Source organism: Microcaecilia unicolor, chromosome 6, assembly GCF_901765095.1.
Source record: "Microcaecilia unicolor chromosome 6, aMicUni1.1, whole genome shotgun sequence".
Lineage (NCBI taxonomy): Eukaryota > Metazoa > Chordata > Amphibia > Gymnophiona > Siphonopidae > Microcaecilia > Microcaecilia unicolor.
This window is the reverse complement of record NC_044036.1, coordinates 29138960-29161264: the sequence shown is the minus strand read 5'-3', so window position 1 is coordinate 29161264 and position 22305 is coordinate 29138960. Positions and strand designations below refer to the sequence as shown.

The following is a 22305-nucleotide window of genomic DNA, read 5'->3' as shown; positions in this document are numbered from 1 at the left end:
CGCTCCGGGGAGGGAGGAGGGTGCACGCCGAGGGGGGGCACCGTGCTGCACCCAGGGGGGGGTGCGCAGCGGCGACCTGTCCCGGGTGTCAGCCGCCCTCGCTACGGCACTGCAATAGGGACAGGAAAGCGAAGACAAGGATAACCACAGCTTTGCAAAAAAAAATTTTTTAAGTGCTATAAATTAGAATAGTATAAGAGGAGAGATGCCACTATGTGGTCTCATCTGAGCCAGCGGTCAGCGAAGTAAGCAGCAAATAAATGGCCCTTAAATCAGGCCTTAGAAATGGACAAGAAAGATTCCAAACAAAGAACCAGGCCTATCACGCTAAATATTGGCGAACATATGGTGGAAAGACGGACAGAACGCAAAGGAGGAACTTGTAGTAGATAGTTCTATGAAGAACGGAGTGTCCTGGGGGGTGGGGGGATATTAGGAGACAACCAGATTACAAGATCTTATGGGCCAGGAGAAGCAACGTGTAAGAGAGTCTAGATGTACTCCTCATGGAGAAGTGGTATAACATGCTCAAAGCGTCTTGCTCCGGTCAAGAGGCGAATGGCCGAATTCTGGACCACTTGCATTCGTTGAATGTCTTTGTTTCGGATGCCTTGTTACAACAGTCAAGTCCAGAAAGTACAAGTGAATGGATAAGAACACAAAACGCTGAGGTGGTGAACAACTGGTGGGAACCGTGTCCGAGGCTCCAGTACAGGTTTATATCTCCTCCTTGCTCGACCCCTAGCTCCTCCTTTACCTCAGAGTTGTATATTTGTCTCCAAAAGCTTAACCTTCAATTCTATTGGGCCATTTTTTTCAGAATAGACCGCCAACTTTTCTAGAGCAGGGGGCCAAAATGTTCTTCTTGCAGCTGCAAAAGAAAGAACTTTTTGGCAGCCTGTTATACAAAACTGACATATGTGAGTGGCCTAGTGGTTAGGGTGGTGGACTTTGGTCCTGAGGAACTAAGTTCGATTCCCACTTCAGGCACAGGCAGCTCCTTGTGACTCTGGGCAAGTCACTTAACCCTCCATTGCCCCATGTAAGCCGCATTGAGCCTGCCATGAGTGGAAAAGCGCAGGAGACAAATGTAACAAAAATAAAATAGATGCTATTGGAGATTCTACATGGAATGTTGCTACTATTGGAGATTCTACATGGAATGTTGCTATTCCACTAGCAACATTCCATGTAGAAGGCTGCGCAGGCTTCTGTTTCTGTGAGTCTGACATCCTGCATGTACGTGCAGGACGTCAGACTCACAGAAGCAGAAGCCTGCGCGGCCACATTGGTGATCTGCAAGGGCCGACTTCTAGTGGAATAGCAACATTCCATGTAGAATTTCAAATAGTAGCAATAGTGGAGGAGTGGCCTAGTGGTTAGGGTGGTGGACTTTGGTCCTGAGGAACTGAGTTCAATTCCCACTTCAGGCAGCTCCTTGTGACTCTGGGCAAGTCACTTAACCCTCCATTGCCCATGTAAGCCGCATTGAGCCTGCCATGAGTGGGAAAGCACGGGGTACAAATGTAATTTAAAAAAAAACAACCCTGTGTTGCCCAGTGAGCATTAGGTTGACTGTTTGTGGGTTCAAGCTGGAAGGCCCGAAGGCACAGTGAATCCATTCACTCCACACTCTCAAGTCTCCCCTCTCATTCTGTAATGCAGTCCAAACTAGTAGTTGCAAATCCAACCAATATTTACTTAATTGGATTAAGCAGGAAAATTTGGGGCACTTTATTTACAGTCATTAGAAAAAATAAGTGACTTACAGTCACTTTAATTGTCTTAGTAGTAGCAACTCTGATAAATCTTCTCCGTTGTAGAAATGTCAGGCCCGATATTCAGCTGGCGGCAATCAGCATTTTGACTGACCACTGTCGGTATTATTCCAGGAAAATTCAATGCAGGGCCATGTCCAGGCTCTGGCATTGAGGGGTCCTTTTACTAAGGTGCGCTGAAAAATGGCTTGCGGTAGTATAGGCATGGGTTTTGGGCACACGCTGATCCATTTTTTTGTGCACCTGTAAAAAAAAAAAGGCCTTTTTAAAATTTTTGCTGAAAATGGTTGTGCAGCAAAATCAAAATTGACGCATGTCTATTTTGGGGTCTGCGACCTTACTGCCAGCTATTGACCTAGTGGTAATGTCTCACGCAGTAAACGGGCGGTAATGACCTACATGAGTCAAATGCCACTTGGGGTGCGTCCAGTACGCGCGTCTGAAAATAAAAATTATTTTTCAGCCGCGCATATCGGACACGTGCCGAAAATGAAATTACCACAAGAGCCACATGGTAGCCAGGTGGTAACTCCATTTCGGCGCATGTTGGGTGTATGTAGACACTTACACGGCTTAGTAAAAGGGCCCCTGAAATTCTGAGTCTAAGGGGCCACTGAAAACAGCCAGTTAAGTGCAATATTCAGCACTTAACCAGATATGGTGAAACGCATAAAGACAGTTGGGATTATTTTTCTCTATGTGCATCAATTTGCACTTGTCCATGTTAAACTTAATCTGTCTTTTAGATACCCAGGGTTCCTTTTACAAAGGCGCGCTAAAAATGGCTTGTGGTAGTGTAGGCGTGGGTTTTGGGTGCGCACTGATCCATTATGTAGCGCACCTGTAAAAAAGGCCTTTTTTGCCAAAAATGGACGTGCAGCAAAATGAAAATTGCTGTGCATCCATTTTGGGTCTGAGACCTAACCGCCAACCATTGACCTTGTGGTAAAGACTCATGCGGTAACTGGGCGGTAATGACCTACATGTGTCAAATACCACTTGGCACACATCCGTTATGTGCACCAGAAAATAAAAAATATTTTTCAGATGCGCATAGCGGACATGCGCCAAAACTGAAATTACCGCAAGAGCCATGCAGTAGTCGGGCGGTAAGTCCATTCTGGCATACGTTGGGCGCACGTAGACGCTTATGCGGCTTAGTAAAAGAACCCCCCAGTCTCCTACTCTCATAAGATCCCAATGCAAATCCTTCACAGTCATCAGCTATGGTTATAATTAATACCACAGATGTAGTTTGAATATTTACTATTCACCTCTCTATATTCACAGTTCTGTGCCCATTCTTTATAGCCCTTTCTTGTTCCAGACTTTTCATTCTAAAACATTCACAATATTTGGATATTTTCCATTTTATCAGTCATGGCAACCCATAATCTCTATATATAAAAGGCACCTCCAACGTTCTAATTGAAGCCTCCAGCCGGAAACTTGATAGATATCCGGTTTAGCAAGTACACAAAGGAAAAGAGAGTTGCAAGTAAAGCAATTAACTCCTGCCACAGTTGTTTTCTCAGGCACCTGGAGTGGTTGCCCTGGGTGATTAACAAGGTCAGCTGGGGTGCATAGGGAGGGGGGAGGGAGACCCTGGAATTGGGAGGGAGGAGGGAGTGATGGGCTCCTGGCACACACTCTGATTCTCATACATACACTATCACTGTCACAGACACACTCGCACCCAGTCACACCCTCTCTGTCACACACACAAACACACACACACACACACTCTCGCACATTCCCTCTCTCTCACACAGTCAATCTCACACACACTCTCTCAAACATACACACTCCGAGGAAAACCTTACTAGCGCCTGTTTCATTTCTCAGAAACGGGCCTTTTTTACTAGTATTCCATAATGATTGCAAAGTAATAAGCTAAGGAGGAACCCCGTTAGATTGTGCCAGCAAGAGAGAAGACAGTTGAGCCAATTCTTTAATGTAAAATCTACCCAATTCCCCCTTCCATTGCTGGATCCAAATCAAAGAGTGGTTTGTTTGAGCTACTCTTACACAAGGGTCAAAAATGCCCAGTGGACATCTACTCCTCCATAACCCACTTTGGCAAGCAGAACTGCTGTCCTGTCACCAGAAAATCACTCCAGGTTGACTTGGCTTCTTGTTCCAAACTCTCTGTCAAAAACCAAGCTAGGCAAGTGAATTTAAAGACAAGCCCTATAGCCTAAAATTCAGCATTGTTCATGGTCATCTTTATTTGATATTTCGCTGAAGGGACGTACCATCTCTGCAGTTTAGAATCAATAAAAAATATCCATAGAAGGAGCAGAGCAAGAAAAGAAATGCAAATTCAATATTAAAGAAGAGAAACAGACAAAACAATTGTCACAGAGAAGGGCGAAGAAAATGATAAAGGGGATGGGATGACTTCCCTTTGAGGAAAGGCTAAAGCAGCTGGGGCTTTTCAGCTTGGAGAAAAGGCGGCTGAGGGGAGATATGATACAGGTCTATAAAATAATGAGTGGAGTTGAATGGGTGGATGTGAAGCGTCTGTTTACGCTTTCCAAAAATACTAGGACTAGGGGGCATGCGATGAAGCTACAATGTAGTACATTTAAAACGAATCGGAGAAAGTCTTTCTTCATGGAACATGTAATTAAACTCTGGAATTCGTTGCCAGAGAATGTGGTAAAGCTTAGCAGAGTTTTAAAAAGGTTCGAACGGCTTCCTAAAGGAAAGTCCATAGACCATTATTAAATGGACTTGGGGAAAATCCACTGTTTCTGGGATAAGCGGTATAGAATGTTTTGTACTTTTGGGGGATCTTGCCAGGTATTTGTGACCTGGATTGGCCACTGTGGGAAACAGGATGCTGGGCTTGATGGACCTTTGGTCTTTCCCAGTATGGCAATACTTATGTACTTATGAGAGCAAAAGCTTGCTAGCTTGTCAATATGCAAAGATAGTTCTGGGCATCTGTGAAGGACACCACTTCAAACTGTTAACCCAATGTTTGTTCTACCAAAGGGGCTGAAACAAGAAAAATAAATATCCATTAGGCTGGAAACTGTGTTTTTAATAGGATAAGTCCTCACGTTACTCTTTTATTTCCCCATTAACAGGAAAAATTATATATCAATGATAGATAGATAGATAGATAGATAGATAGATAGATAGATAGATAGATAGACACAACCTACAACGAGCCTTTCAAATTTTGTCTTTCTCATCTTTTTTTAATATATCTGATTTTTCTCAAGCATTGCACATTAATTGTAATCATATGTTCTGCAAAAGATGTTACTTATAAAAATATCCAATTAAATATTTGTGGTAAAGCAGAACTGTTTTTCCTTCCCTTTTCATTCTTCTCCATAGTATATCAGATGACACTCCTGCACTGTTAAGAAACATTTCAGCCTTGTCCAGTGGCTCAGAGGTCAGCAAACAGAAGATTTGATTTTAGGATTAGTTCAAGTCTTCTTTGGATTACAGGCAGGCCCCCTGAATAAGAGAGGATCCAACCTTGACTCTCGCCCAGATGGGTTTTCAGGATTTCCCCAATGAATATACATGAAAACTATTTGCATGCACTGCCTCCATTGTATGCCAATGAGTGATATTGCAGAAAGACTGTTTGGTAAGGTTTGTCACTTTGTGGATGATACAAAAGAAGAGTGGTACTTGAGGATGATCATATCTGATGATCATAAGGTGGCCAAACAGGTAGAAAAGGCTACGGTCAAAGCCAGAAGGATGCCCAGGTGCATAGGGAGAGGAATGGCCAGCAGAAGAAAAGAGGCGATAGTGCCCTTGTATAAGTCTCTGGTGAAGCCCCAACTAGAATACTGTATGCAATTCTGGAGACCACACCTACGAAAAGATATAAACAGGATGGAGTCGGTCCAGAGGGCGGCTACAAAATTGTCTGGTGGTCTCTGTCATAAAGCGTATGGGAACAGACTTATAGACCTCAATATGTAATACTCTGGAAGAAAGGCGGGAGAGAGGGGTTATGATCAGGGCCGTGCCAACACGGTAAGAGAGGTAAGCATGGCAGGAGGGCGCCATCCTCTGGGGGGCGCCCCGCCGCACCATGCTTACCTCGCTCTCTTCTCCCCAGATCCTTTTCCTTTTTTTTTGTTTAAATTTACCTCTGTCCGGCGGCAGCGTAGCGTTAGTGAGGAGGCGGCGCTCTCCCGCCCCGACGTGTCAGTCTTCCCTTCGCTCAGTTCCGCCTTCTTCTGACATCAGAAATGACGTCAGAAGAAGGCAGGCCACTGAGCGAAGGGAAGACTGACATGTTGGGGCGGGGGAGCGCCGCCTCCTTCTCACTAACGCTACGCTGCCGCCGGACAGAGGTAAATTTAAACAAAAAAAAAGGAAAAGGATCTGGGGAGAAGAGGGCGGGTAGTGTAGCGATCGTTTTCGGGGGGGCCAACTGCAGGGGGGCGCCGGAGACCCTAGGCACGGCCCTGGTTATGATAGAGACATTTCAATATCTCCATGGCACTAATGTACAGGAGGTGAGCCTTTTTCTAATAAAGAAAAACTCTGGAATGAGAGGGCATAGGATGAAATCAAGAGGTTATAGGCTCAGGAATAATCTAAGGAATTAAAAATATGGAAATAAATTTCCATAGTGCTGGAAATGGTGTGCACTGGGGGTGGAATCACCACCAGGCTGCTGTGGTAGCTCGACGGTAGTTGCGGATTGGTGCACAGCAAACCTATTGCCTCGTGCCAACCCTTTGGTAAAAGGGCCCCTAAATGCTATCCTCTCTCTTTTTTCCTGCCTTTATTATCTGTGGCGGGTGTTTTTGTTGTTGTTGTTTTGTTTTGATTTGATTTGGGGTTTTTTGGTCTTGGCCTGCTGATGGCAACATTAAACCCTAAGAAGCTGACTGTCCTCAAACACCAAAGGGCAAGAAAATACAATACAGTCTGTACATGGGTGTTCAGACTGGGAGGGAAAGAAGTCAGGGTTTGATATGATGGAGTAATTTTATAAGGAACCATCTAGGTTTATGTATCATAAACACACATAAACGTGATATTTTAATCATTAGGTATCTAAGTGGGCATCTGTGAATGACACCACATCAAACCATTAACCCAATCTTCGTCCTAGCAAACAGGCTGAAATACAGAAAGTATCCATTGGGCTGGAGGCTCTTTTCAAGAGGATAAGTCCTCACTTTGCTCTTTTATTTCTCCATAATTTTATATATAGATAAATAGATAGATGTAGATGTTGGTATGACCCACTTAGCAAAAAGGTACCAAAAGTGGGGTATGTGACTTATTTATACTTCAAGATAGAGGAATAGCAACTTCATAATCCTGCAAAATTTCAGCTTCGAGTATGAACTAATTACATCTTTAAAAAATGAGAAACTTTTATCAATAAAAAAAAGTAAATAACTCCAGTAAACACATGCTCCACTTTTACGTCCCTGCAGTTTTTAGGCTGTAGAAAAACATCAAAGCTGTGAAAAAAATTGCTAAGTCCCATTCTACTGACCCTATAGTACACGAAATTTTCACAAATGAAAGTTGCCCAAAGCAGTGGCGTTCCTAGGGGGGCTGACACCCGGGGCGGATCGCCGATGCACCCTGCCCCTGGGTGCAGCGCCCCCCCCCCCCCCGTGAAAGGACACTCCCCCAGGTGCACGTCACTGGGGGGGGTGCCGCGCGCCGGTCAGCTTCGTTCGTTTCCATGCTCCCTCTGTTCCGGGGCAGAGGGAGCATGGAAACGAATGAAGCTGACCAGCGCGCGGCACCCCCCCAGCGGCGTGCACCCGGGGTGGACCGCCCCCCCCCCCCCCCCCCTTGGTACGCCACTGGCCCAAAGTCCTCCAAAGCAATACATTAATGGACTATTTTGGACTCTTTTTCCTTTCCCTTTTCCCTCCTTTCAACTTGTTCTTCTACTCTCTGTTTACCACAATATATTGTAATTGATTAATAACCGGGTTGGCGATTGCCTTCTCGGTTTAATGTGAGCCACATTGAGCCTGCAAACATGTGGGGAAATGTGGGGTATAAATGTGGCAAAAAAAAAAAAAAAATATATATATATCTATATCTATATATATATATATACACACACATGTGGGCATGTACATGAGTAATAACAAAATGGTATAATTTATGCATACAATCTAGACATGGGCATTTATACCAGCGCTAGGGCTAGTGATTGTGCCGTACATCAAGGCACATTTTTGGCCACTTATGCTAGTATTTTATTAAGATAAGGAAGCACCTACTTTTCTTTGTGAAATAGGTGTGATATGGATGTGTTTCTGCTGCCTTAAATCAGATGCCCAGATATAAAATTACCCTTGCTAAGACTAACCTTGGATCACACACTTCTATAAGTCTGCAATGCTCAAAGCTTTCCCACTGGCTGGCTAGGGCCCATTTTCTGGGAGAAGGCTCACGGGAATGTTAGCATACAGATTACAGACAGATTTGATGACAAAAACTTAAGATTTCTCTTGGAGGACCATTGGCCAAGCTAAATATTTGTGTAGCTGTGATCCTCTGTTGCTACAAAGAATGGTCGGCAAGTATTTGTTTCTACCTGTTCTAAAGCAGTATGAAAACCATATCAAAGTTACCCACCCTGCTAGAGGGGCTGCATTGAGCATCTCTTGTAAGGGAGCACTGCCCTGCACTACTCAGTGCAAACCCACCAAAGGATTTATGAGGTAGCCGAGATGGAAGGAAGATTCTCAGCATTCCGCAGCATCGGCAGAAGACACCTGGCAACAATTACCATCCACCAAACTTCAGATAGCGGCCGGCTTTTAAAAATGAAGATGAAATAAGAATGGTCTAACAGTTTCCTGAGCATGTGCTGACAGAAAGGCAAGGCCCGGACTTAGAAACATGTGGTAAGAGATTGAATGCCGTCCAGAGACCAGATTAGCAAAGCTTCAAATAGAATTGTTAATATGCTAGTGGCATGAGATGAAAATGAGAGTTATTTATTTATTTGTTGCATTTGTATCCCACATTTTCCCACCTCTTTGCAGGCTCAACGTGGCTTACAATACATCATGAATAGTGGAAATAAGAAGAGAGTAGACATTTGGTATTACAGAAGGATTTTGGGTTACATGATAATGATAAAGCATAACAGTGATATAACAAGAAAACATTATAAGACAGTTCTGGATACATGTGGGGGATTTCACATGCGTTGATCTTTGTGATATGTCTTGTTTTATTTGTGCATAAATATTTCTCTTGAAGGTGGGATCAGGCTTGATCTCAACCCAACTGAGTACTACAGATGGGCAGCCAGAAAATTTTCATTTCATGTTGTGTCCCATATCGTTTCCAGGATTGTTTGTTTTGATTATTTTCATGTTGCCATTTTTTTTTGTCACGGGAGAAAAGTCGTATTCAACTGGATTCTGTATAGGTCGCAACAAGTTGGACATGCAAGTTTGGGCGCGGATCACAGATCCGTACGTAAACTAATTAGCTGATCCAAGATGGCTGACTTGGAAATATTTCCTCAATTATTACTTTAAAAGGAGTGAAGACTGGGATTACTTTAATCAGTGGGATCTGAATTAGAGACTTAAGTATTGTTAAATAACTTCTGGTTTTTTAAAGAGAGAGAGAATGTAATCAGATGTATTATTTCTAACTAATATTGGACAATACGTATGTTTTCAATGAAATGATTTGACTATACACCGTATTGGCCTTGAAGAACCCAACCAGATGATCAATGTGGAATAATGAATTAGACAAGTAATATCAGGGGATAAACAGGTTAATACCACGGTGTTTTTTTTTTCTGTTTACTGTTTAATTGATCTCCTTGTCTTGTTTCACTCTCCCTATTTAGTGGTCTAAGGAAGAGAATAGAATTACCTGATTGAATTAATTCCTATATATTACTTTCTCTGTATTTCTGGCAAGTTGTTTTATCGCTTGTAAAAATTTAAATGGTTATAAATAAAATTTAAAAAAAAAGATGGCTGACTTGTAGTGTCTGTCTCCTCGTCGCTCTGATTTCCCTAATGAGTTTTACTTATTCTTTGACTTATCGCATGAGAAAAAATGCAAGGGAGCTCAGCGGTGTTATGTGGAGACATTGGCGCCAGCACTTCCCGGAATGATGGATAATTTTGTTCACCAGACCAATGTGTCGGGTTTGACTCCTGGCAGCTTGCTGGGGATCACCTTGGCAGAAGGAGGGCCGGTGTCACCCCTAGAGCTGGAAGTTTCACTTTCCTCAGAGGAGTGGCTTGCCCCAACTGTGTTGTGTGCGAGCCGAGATCTACGGCTTGGAAATTGAAGTGGCAGGGAGACAGCTCCAGTTCAGCCTTTAGCCAAGGGGAATGGATGGGTAGGAAGAGACATCAACAACAAGGGTGATTAGAAAAAACATGTCTCAGACTTTGAAAACAATATCCAAGAGGTTCAATTAAGTAAGTCTGTCACCATAAAGGATATGACTGTAATGCATCGTAAATTGGAGGCTCTAGATAAATGCTAATAGAAGGAAGAATTTGAGATTTATACATTTTCCCCGAATGCCAGCAGTATTAGCTGTAGATATGTATTAAAAAAATTGTTACAACAGTGTTGAAAGCGCCAACTGAATCGGTTCCTCCAGTATCTAGAGCATATTATCCCCAAAGGCGAAGAAGAGAGAGGGTGCAGTTCAAGCCCCCCCCCCCCCAATCTAGAGTGGAGGAGTAGCCTAGTGGTTAGAGTGGTGGACTTTGGTCCTGGGGAACTGGGTTCGATTCCCACTGCAGGCAAAGGCAGCTCCTTGTGACTCTGGGCAAAGTCACTTAACCCTCCATTGCCCCATGTAAGCCGCATTGAGCCTGCCATGAGTGGGAAAGCGCGGGGTACAAATGTAACAAAAATAAAATAGATACTATTGGAGATTCTACATGGAATGTTGCTACTATTGGAGATTCTACATGGAATGTTGCTATTCCACTAGCAACATTCCATGCAGAAGCCTGCGCGGCCACATTGGTGATCTGCAAGGGCCGATTTCTACATGGAATGTTGGAACATTCCATGTAGAATCTCAAATAGTAGCAACAGTGGAGGAGTGGCCTAGTGGTTAGGGTGGTGGACTTTGGTCCTGAGGAACTGAGTTTGATTCCCACTTCAGGCACAGGCAGCTCCTTGTGACTCTGGGCAAGTCACTTAACCCTCTATTGCCCCATGTAAGCCGCATTGAGCCTGCCATGAGTGGGAAAGCACAGGGTACAAATGTAACAAAAATAAAATAGATACTATTGGAGATTCTACATGGAATGTTGCTACTATTGGAGATTCTACATGGAATGTTGCTATTCCACTAGCAACATTCCATGCAGAAGCCTGCGCGGCCACATTGGTGATTTGCAAGGGCCGACATCTACATGGAATGTTGGAAAATTCCATGTAGAATCTCAAATAGTAGCAACAGTGGAGGAGTGGCCTAGTGGTTAGGGTGGTGGACTTTGGTCCTGAGGAACTGAGTTTGATTCCCGGCACAGGCAGCTCCTTGTGACTCTGGGCAAGTCACTTAACCCTCCATTGCCCCATGTAAGCCACATTGAGCCTGCCATGAGTGGGAAAGCGTGGGGTACAAATAAAAAAAAAATGGATAGTTTGGATTTGATTGATTTTTCTTCAAAGATCTGAATCTGACCTTGTGGTTGCAACCCTCTTGGTAACATGTGTACTTGACCCGGATAGGGACTGGCTGCTTAAAACGTTTTTTTTCAGTATAAAAACTACACTGAATAATATATAATTATTCAGTTTAGTTTATGAAAGTAAAATTCAGGTTGTTTCCTGATGTTCAATGGACACCGGAAAACGACAGCGTCAATTCTTTTTTTTCTTAAACCTGCAGGGCTGAAGTTAGGGGCATTGTTCTTTTTACGTTATCCATGTAAATGTTTAATTAAATATCAGGGAGTTCGTAATATTTTCTATGGACCACAACATTCGACTACTTTTGCAACCTCTAAGTCTCCTGAGTCCCAGCCAGTTGGTTTTCCTGGAGTGTAGGATACTAGTAACCGCGAATAGTTTAAATCGCTGTTGTGTTAGACATAGGCGCCGACTCCGTGGGTGCTCGAGCACCCCCAATATTCACCTTTTTGTGTCTTATTCGTTAGAAAAACAGGTCTAGACCAAAACGTTAAAGTTTTCACCCTAGACATTTTGGTTTTGTCCGTTATGGCTGTAAAACATCCAAGTGTTAGGCATACCCTAATCCCGCCCCTGACATGCCCCCTAGTTATTTGGATGCACTGCAGACGAAATGCATAGATAGACGTCTGTAAAAACAGGTTTCAAAAATACCGAGTTGGACGTTTTGAGAAGAAATCCTTCCAAATGTTGCTTTATGACACTTTTTGGAAGCTTTTCTCTTTCAAAAATGAGCCCATTTGTATTTCAATTTCTTTACCTGGCAAGTTGTGTATGCCTGTGACTATGAGTTTTGAATAAATAAATAAATAATATTTTTTTAATTAGCTAATTAGGCCCTAACAATCACTTATTGGTGTTAAGCAGTTAATTGACTGTAATTACATAGTAACATAATAGATGACGGCAGAGAAAGGCCTGCATCCAGTCTGCCCAACAAGATAAACTCATATGTGCTACTTTTTGTATCTGCCATTTTTAGGGCACAGACCGTAGAAGTCTGCCCAGCACTAGCCCCGCCTCCCAACCACTAGCCCCGTCTCCCACCACTGGCTCAGCCACCCAATCTCCGCTAAGCTTCTGAGGATCCATTTCTTCTGAACAGGTTTCCTTTTTGTTTATCCCACACATGTTTGAATTCCGTTATCGTTTTCATCTCCACCACCTCCCGCGGGAGGGCATTCCAAGTATCAACCACTCTCTCCGTGAAAAAATACTTCCTGACATTTTTCTTGAGTCTGCCCCCTTTCAATCTCATTTCATGTCCTCTAGTTCTACTGCCTTCCCATCTCCGGAAAAGGTTCATTTGCGGATTAATACCTTTCAAATATTTGAACGTCTGTATCATATCGCCCCTGTTTCTCCTTTCCTCCAGGGTATACATGTTCAGGTCAGCAAGTCTCTCCTCATACGTCTTGTAACGCAAATCCCATACCATTCTTGTAGTTTTTTTTGCATCGCTTCAATTCTTTTTACATCCTTCGCAAGATACGGCCTCCAAAACTGAACACAATACTCCAGGTGGGGCCTCACCAACGACTTATACAGGGGCATTAAAACCTCTTTTCTTCTGCTGGTCACACCTCTCTCTATATAGCCTAACAACCTTCTAGCTACGGCCACCGCCTTGTCACACTGTTTCGTCGCCTTCAGATCCTCAGATACTATCATCCCAAGATCCCTCTCCCCCTCTGTACATATCAGACTCTCACCGCCTAGCATATACGTCTCCCGTGGATTTCTACTCCGTAAGTGCATCACTTTGCATTTCTTTGCATTGAATTTTAATTGCCAAACCTTAGACCATGCATAGGAGTTTTGCATGGATCTGCCTTACACCCTATTCTGTAAATTTCATACTGCAACTCCAAAAGGGGGTGTGGCCATGGTCAGGACAAGGGCATTCCAGAAATAAGGCTCGATGTTATAGAATAGCTGCATTTGCACCCCTATCTGCCATCGATTAGGCATGAGCATTTACACCAGGCTTTGGCAGCCGTGCGTGTGTTAGGTGTGAAATGCTAGTATTCTGTAAAGGTTGTTCCACACAGAGCGTCCGTTACAGAATACTAGCTTATCACGGATCATCCTGGAACCTAACTTTGGCTACCATGTATTGAATACCCCCCAATAGTGTGCACTCTTTTGAAAAAGTGAACCCTTTTGGAAAAATGGCACACTCTATCCAAAAGAATGCACGCTTTTTCTTGAAAGAATGCACGTATGCAGTTGCTCAAAAAGGGAGCACTCTTTCAAAAGAGTGCACATTATCGGCAAATAAAAAATCTTTGAAACTAAAGGAAAGAAAATTATCAGGTAAGGACTAATTTTACCATTTTCATATTTTGTTTTTCTGCTTGTTGACATTTCCCACGTGATTGGAAATGACAGCTCATCCCTAGTGAGTATATTACCCAACATGGAATGGCTTATGAATGAAAGCAATAGATTCTGGAGTTGTATGCCAGCATCTGGTTTTATGTGAAGTTTCTGGCTCTCATTACTAAGACCAGTGCTGCATTATCCCGTGGTGAAAAGGCAAAGATTCCTTCTAAGATGGTTTATAGAATACTAGTAAAAAAAGCCCCGTTTCTGATGCAAATGAAATGGGGGGGGGCTAGCAAGGTTTTCTTCAGAGTGTGCATGTGGGAGTGTGGGAGTGTGTGTCCCTGCCCTCTGCCCTCTCTCCCTCCCCCTCCCCCCTTGGAGTCCAGTCCTTCAGTGTTAAGTTTCCTGCTGTTCTGTGTTACAGAGAGAGTGAGGGCATCTCTCTCCCCTCCCCCTCTGAGTCCTTCACTGTTACAGAGAGAGGGATTTCGTGCTGTGCTGTTTTCCTTCACTCATGGGGAAATCCGGATATCTCTGGCGCTTCACACTTCCGGCTGGAGGCTTCAGAACGTTGGTCTTGCCTTTTATATATATAGATGTGGCACCACGGTGACCAGTGTATCTTTCTTTATTTAAAGTAATGTATGCAGTTAACTTCAATGTTAACCATAAATCATGGGCTTTGAAAATTGGTGGCAAAGTCTAGGAGAGTGGGCAGTGGCGTAGCAAGGAGGGCTGCCACCCGGGGCGGTTCGCCATTGCACCCCCCACCCCCTGGGTGCAGCACGATGACACCCCACCCCTCGGCGCATCAACACCCCCCCCCCCCGACCCAGTGCCTACCCTCCTCAGCTCCCTCCAACCAGCTCCCACATCCTACCTTTAAAGAAATTTCGGAAGCCGTGGAGAGGCGAGGCGCAGCACCTCGCACCTGCATGTAAAAAAAGCGTGGATCGTCATCGGGCCTTCCCTCACGCTGTCTGTCCTGCCCTTGCAGAAATAGGAAGTTGTGTCAGCGGAGGGCGGGACAGACAGCGTGAGGGAAGGCCCGATGACGATCCACGCTTCTTTTACATGCACGGCAGGCGCGAGGCGCTGTGCCTCGCCTCTCCACGGCTTCCGAAATTTCTTTAAAGGTAGGGTGCGGGAGCTGGTTGGAGGGAGCTGAGGAGGGTAGGCACTGGGTGGGGGGGGTGTGTGACATCATGCTGCACCCGGGGGGGGGGGGGAGCTGGCAGGGAGCACCCCCCCCCCCCCCGAGCTCCCTCCCGCCCCCCCTTGCTACGCCACTGATAACTGAATAGTGTCAATTTTAGCACTGTCTGGTTACCTTTATCTGCTTAAGTAAGTGAAGGAGTGAGTGGTACAACTTAGACTACTACTACTACTACTTAACATTTCTAGAGCGCTACTAGGGTTACGCAGCACTGTACAGTTTAACAAAAAGGACAGTCCCTGCTCAAAAGAGCTTACAATCTAATGGGCGAAATGTCAAGTTGGGGCAGTCTAGATATCGTGAATGGAGGTATAATGGTTATGTGCCGAAGGCAACATTGAAGAGGTGGGCTTTGAGTAAGGATTTGAAGATGGGCAGGGAGGGGGCTTGGTGTATGGGTTCACTACTACTACTACTACTACTAATCATTTCTATAGCGCTACTAGACATACGCAGCGCTGTACACATTATATGCAGGTACTTTCTCTGTCCCTAGAGGGCTCAAAATCTAAGTTTTGGTACCTGAGGCAATGGAGGGTTAAGTGACTTGCCAGAGTCACAAGGAGCTGCAGTGGGAATCAAACCCAGTTCCCCAGGATCAGAGTCAGGGAGTTTATTCCAAGCATGGGGTGAGGCAAGGCAGAAAAGGCAGAGCCTGGAGTTGGCGGTGGAGGAGAAGGGTGCTGAGAGGAGGGATTTGACCATTAGACATGGTTTCCTTAAGGCCACTCCCTAAGTGAGGCTGGAACTGAGCTACCTTAAGGCAGGGAATAGCTTAGGTAGCTTGCTGAGTCATGGGGGGGGGGGGGGCAGAGAGAAAGGAAGTTAAAATCTCAGGGAGCCCTGAGCAAGGATCCTCCAAGGTTGTTCTGGTTTGGCTGCAATGCTTTAGGGGAGTTTCATGAAAGAGTGGCCCTAGCTCAGTTGCTTGTATTGCAAGAAGTCTATGATTCCAGGGATTATATGAGAGGCAATTGAACACTGCCAAGGTAGGCCAATTATCCCTTGGTTATTTGGACTGTGAAGCTGTGTCAGGAACAGGCTACTGAAACTGTTACTATGCTTTAAGAGGCTTTAGTAGAAGTACTGAGCCTGTGAGTGGACTAACACGGCTACCACACTCCTCTACTTAAGCCTGTGAGGAATCAGGTCTGGTTATTTCCCTTTTGTGTACATAAAGGGCCTTATTCTATTTTATTTATTTATTTGTTACATTTATATCCCACATTTTCCCACCTATTTGCAGGTTCAATGTGGCTTAAATAGTACCGTGAAGGCATTCGCCAACTCCGGTAAAGAAACATAAAGGTTATGCTCCTAAAATTTATGCTACTAAATTTATGCTCCTAAATTACGAGCCTAATCTATGCTCCAAAACAGATTACTCTCATAATTTAGAAGCATAAATTTAGGAGTGTAAATTTAAGAGCATAACCTTTATAGAATAAGGCCCAAATTGCTTTGATTTTTACCTGTGGGGTCACAAAAGAGAGGGTAAAACAGCATACAAAATAGTACAAAAGCCTTCAGGATTGAGAATAGTTGATGTCATTTTTATTATGAAAATGACCATACAGCATTCTGTGAGTAAGCCGACTCTACCTACGTTAAAGGCACTACATCCTGACTGTTTGGTCAAACCTATAGTTCTATGAAAATCATAACTAGGATTTTCTGACCCCTGAGGCAGGCATTTGTACGCTGAAACACGTCCCGTGTCGGGTCATTTTCATGATAAAAAGGACATTGACTATCTCAATCCTGAAGGCCCAGTATTGCTTCTTTTTTTGCTTTGATCTTTACCTGCAACATGTGTGTATTCTTGATTTAGGGAGGTCCTGCAGCCACCCACTAATTCATGCTACCATAAAGTGGGATCGCAAAAAGAGCTGTCTTTAATTTCAGAAGTTAACTTGTTTGGTTAAATTTAAGATAAAAATGTTGGAGCAGACACTCAGGCTCATTTTCGAAAGAGAAGGACGCCCATCTTCCGACACAAATTGGAAGATGGGCATCCTTCTCGCAGGGTCGCCCAAATCGGCATAATCGAAAGCCGATTTTGGGCGTCCCCAACTGCTTTCCGTCACGGGGATGACCAAAGTTCATGGGGGCATGTCGGAGGCGTAGTGAAGGCAGGACTTGGGCGTGCCTAACACATGGGCGTCCTCGACCCATAATGGGAAAAAAAGGGCGTCCCTGACAAGCACTTGGACAACTTTACCTGGTCCTGTTTTTCTTAGGACTAAGCCACAAAAAGGTGCCCGAACTGACCAGATGACCACTGGAGAAAATCAGGGATCACCTCCCCTTACTCCCCCAGTGGTCACTAACCCCCTCCCACCCTCAAAAAAACATCTTTAAAAATCTTTTGTGCCAGCCTCTATGCCAGCCTCAAATGTCATTACTCAGGTCCATCACAGCAGTACGCAGGTCCCTGGAACAGTTTTAGTGGGTGCAGTGCACTTCAGGCAGGCGGACCCAGGCCCATCCCCCCCCTACATGTTACACTTGTGATGGTAAATGTGAGCCCTCCAAAACCAACCACAAACCCACGGTACCCACATCTTGGTGTCCCCCTTCACCCGTAAGGGCTACGGTAGTAGTGTAGAGTGGTGGGTAGTGGGTTTTGGTGGGGGGGGGGGTTGAGGGGCTCAGCACACAAGGTAAAGGAGCTATGTTCCTGGGAGCAATTTCTGAAGTCCACTGCAGTGCCCCCTAGGGTGCCCGGTTGGTATCCTGGCATGTGAGGGGGACCAGTGCACTACGAATGCTGGCTTCTCCCATGACCAAAGGGCATTTGGTCGTTTCTGAGATGGGCATCTTTGGTTTCCATTATCGCTGAAAATCAGAAATGACCAAGTCTAGGGACGACCTAACTGTCAAGATTTGGGCGTCCCCGACCGTATTATTGAAACAAAAGATGGACGTCCATCTTGTTTCAATAATACGGGTTTCCCCGCCCCTCCACTGGGACGTTTTGCGAGGACGTCCTCAGAAAAACTTGGACGTCCCTTTCGATTATGCCCCTCACTATGTCATAGTCTTAAATCTTAATACATTTTTTTAAAAGTGTGCCAGTCATGGCCATGTTTTGCCCAGCAAGGGCTGCTTCGGGGGCAAAACATACCTTATGGTGTGAGCCTTCCGCTTCACCATAGGCATTTCAGGACCTCCAGCTTACATGGGGGGGGAGGGGGGGTCACTGTTCAGGCAGCATAAGGTATGTTTTGCTTCTTTTATCACCGTATCTGCTGCAACATCTTCATTCCGTTTACCAGTTTGTTTCCTGGGACCTTCCCTAAGTTTAGGATGGTGCATTCAGCAATCTGGCAACATTCTACTTATCAATTCCTGAACATTCCATGGCAGCAATGTCTCTGTTTAATATATTTGTGAGAGATATTGCTGGAGGATTAGAAGGAAAAGTTTGCCTTTTTGAGGATGACACAAAGATAGCCAATAGACCGGATACACTGGAAGGCGTAGAAACCATGAGAAGGAATCTCCAAATGTTGGAAGAGCGGTCAAGGGTCTGGAACTTAACATTTAATGCAAAGAAGTGCAGAGTGATGCACTTGGGGTGCAAAAGAAATGTACCAGATAGGAGGGGAGAGATTGGCAAACTCTGTTCCGGAGAGGGGCCTTGGGGTGATGGTTTCTGAGAATCTCAAGGTGACAATGCGACAAGGAGCTGGCTGCGGCCAGGAGGATGCTAGGCTGCATAGAGAGGGGTATAACCAGTAGAAGAAAGGAGGTGTTGATGCCCTGTACAAGTCGTTGATGAGGCCTCAATTGGAATATTGTGTTTAGTTTTGGAGGCCAAATCTTGCTAAAGATGTTAAAAAACAGGAAGTGGTTCAAAGAAAAGCAGCGGAAATGGTATGTGGTTTGCGTAGCAAGGTGTATGAGAGAGAGTTGATGACCTGAACATGTATACCCTGGAGAAAAGGAGAACCAGGGATGATATGATACATATGTTCAAATATTTGAAACGTATTAATCCGCAAACAAACCTCTTCCAGAAACAGGAAGATGGTTGAACTAGAGGACATGAATTGAGGTTGAAGAGGTGCTGACTCAGGAAAAATGTCAGGGAGTATTTTTTCACCGAGAGGGTGATGGATTGCTCTCCCACGGCAGATGGTGGAGATAAAAAAACATAACGGAATTAAAAAATGCGTGGGATAAACACACAGGAATCCTGTTTAGAAGGAATCAATCCAAAGAAGCTTGGTGGAAACTAAATGGCAACACTGGTAACTGGGAAGCAAAGTCAGTGCTAGGCGGTCTTCTATGGTCTGTTCCCTGATCATGGCTGGATAGATATGGATGGACTGGGCTGGGCTAGAGCTTTACAAGGGCTTCGATGACAACCTCAGAAGTTTTAGAACAAGGACAGTGCCAAGCAGACCTCTACAGTCTATGCCCTGAAAATAACATGGATAAATCAAGATCAGGTATACATATGTTGTATCACCTCACACCTTTATGTAATGAGTTCATCTACTTGGGCAGACTGGATGGATTGTACAGGTCTTTATCTGTCGTCATCTACTATGCTACTTCTGCGGGAATTCCACGGCAACTTCTTTCATCCCCGCAGGAATCCCGTGGAACTTCTTCCATACCTGTGGGAATCCCGTGGGTTCTGCTGAATTCCCACAATACCCATTCCCCTGCAGCTCTCTCAAGGATTGCATGGAGAACTAAGTTACCCTTGGCTCTGCGAAGCAATTGAAGGTCTGGCTTTTTGTGCCAGTGTCAGAAGGTTGAGTTGTGAAAAGTTTCTCTCTTTGTGTGCTGGGGGGGGGTGGTTGGAGAGTTGGGGGTGCTGGGGTCAGTATGGTGGGCTGGATAGGGTTGGGAGGTGGCATATATTTTTAGGGGCGGGATTGTACTAAAGCTAATTATAGTTGGGGTTGGATGATGTGGGCTGAGAGCTGAGGGGATATATTTTATTACTGCTGATTGTTCTGACAAAAATAATTAACTGCTTAACATATTTTAATGAGGAGTAGTATAAAAAGTTTGCCAATAATAAAAATAAATAATAAATAGTTCAGATATCTTTGTGTGCACTACGCCTGTTTTTTTTAATACATTTTGCATGTTCTCAAAGCTATTTGGCAGTTGAGCGTATGATCTGGAGAGGTATTTGGCAACAGAGTAAAGGGGCTGGATGAGTCCTCACTAAATTGCTCAAAATGTCAGCTTGCCCAGTGCTTTGCTCTGTCGAGTATGGTTGTGGATGGGGGGGGGGGGGGGGGGGGGTGGAAACATTTATTTTGCATGATATTGTTTCATTTTGGATTTATGACAGTTCTATTTTGACTTTCTTTTCCCATGTATATGATTTAATTCATTCATGTTGTTTTGGAGCACACTTTATTCTTATAGTCTGCAGACCTTTTACGTTACGCAAAGCCATACATTGGTCACCGGTCGACATTCAAAATGATTGATCTGTCCAGAATCGGCTGCTGACCATTTAAATCGCTTGTTTGTTTATTTATTTATTTATTGCATTTGTATCCCACATTTTCCCACTGATTGCAGGCTCAAAGTGGCTTACATAAAACTGTAGTAAAGCTACAGTGCAAGAAGTATAATTATGCAAATTGAGAGTAAGATAGGAAATAACAATTAAACAGCAATAAGTATAAGATAATAACGTGTAATTAGTGTCCTTGGATCATATTAATAGTAAGGGTTAATTCATATTATGTTGAACCAGGAGAGTAAGCCTTCTTAAACAGTACTGATTTCAATAATTTCCTGAAATTTAGGTAGTTCTGGGTAGTTTTTACTGATTTGGGTAAGGCATTCCACAGTTGAGTGCCTATGTAAGTGAAGTTTGAGGCGTAAATTGATTTGTATTTTAGGCCATTACAGTCTGGGTAGTGTAAGTTCAAATATGATCGGGAGGTACTGGATTTTTTTTTTGTTATTTTTGTTACATTTGTACCCTGCGCTTTCCCACTCATGGCAGGCTCAATGCGGCTTACATGGGGCAATGGAGGGTTAAGTGACTTGCCCAGAGTCACAAGGAGCTGCCTGTGCCTGAAGTGGGAATCGAACTCAGTTCCTCAGTTCTCCAGGACCAAAGTCCACCACCCTAACCACTAGGCCACTCCTCCACTCCATATATTTGTCACTGGTCGACATTCAAAATGATTGATCTGTCCAGAATCGGCTGCTGACCATTTAAATCGCTTGTTATTTATTTATTTATTTATTTATTATTGTTTCTGGGTGGTAAGTCAACTAACTCAATTAACCAACAGTTAACCAATTATCGCCACTGAAAATTAGTAGGCGTTCCGAGGGAGGAGTCAGCACTTGGCCATTTAAGTGCCGTTATTCATCACTTAACCAGCCAGGGTAACCGCATAAAACAAAGGTTCTATCTTTATGCAGAAAACTATGGGTGGTTAAGCTCTGAATATTGACTTAACTGGCTATTCATTAGCAGGCTCTGCACCAATCAGATACTCGGTGCTGAAGGGATTGAATATGCTACTACTAATCATTTCTATAGCGTATGAGGAAAGGCTGAAGAGGCTGGTAAAGAGAAAGTTAGGGGAGATATGATTGAGGTCTACAAAATCCTGAGTGGCGTAGAACGAATAGAAGTAAATCGATTTTTTTTACTCGTTCCAAAAGTACAAAGACTAGGGTCACTCAAAGAAGTTACATGGAAACACTTCTAAAACAAATAGGAGGAAATATTTTTTCACTCAACGAATAGTTAAGCTCTGGAACTCTTTACCGGAGGATGCGTAACAGCAGTTTGGACAAATTCTATAATCTGCTATTGAGACAGACATAGGGAAGCAACTTCTTGCCCCAGGATTGGTAGCATGGAATGTTGCTACTATTTGAGATTCTGAATAGAATCTTGCTACTCTTTGAGGTTCTACATGGAATGTTGCTGCTAATTGGGTTTCTGCCAGGTACTTGTGACCTGGCCACTGTTTGAAAAACAGGATACTGGGCTAGATGGGCCATTGATCTGATCCAGTGTGGCTACTTTTATTTTATGTTGTTATGTAATAGACGTACACAGCGCTTCGTACATTATATGCAGGGCTCACAATCTAAGTTTTTGTAAATGAGGCCCAAAAAAAGAGGACACATGCCCTGTCCCACCACACCCTGCCCCGCCCCCTTTCAAACCCGCACCGCCCCCTGTCACATATTCCCCTCTCCCCTGTAACCCCGTCACCCCCCCTCCACTCCCCTCCCCGTCACCCCCTTCTCTTCCCTTACTCTACTGCCCTGGTGGTCTAGTGACCTCTTTGGGGCAGGAAAGAGCCC

At 44.2% G+C, this 22305-nt stretch overlaps 1 protein-coding gene across 3 annotated transcripts in view; it reads left to right on the top strand.

Moving 5' to 3' along the window:
- Positions 1–22305, top strand: part of GLIS1 (GLIS family zinc finger 1) — a 418517-nt gene that overhangs the window by 336071 nt on the left and 60141 nt on the right. The window lies entirely within an intron of this gene.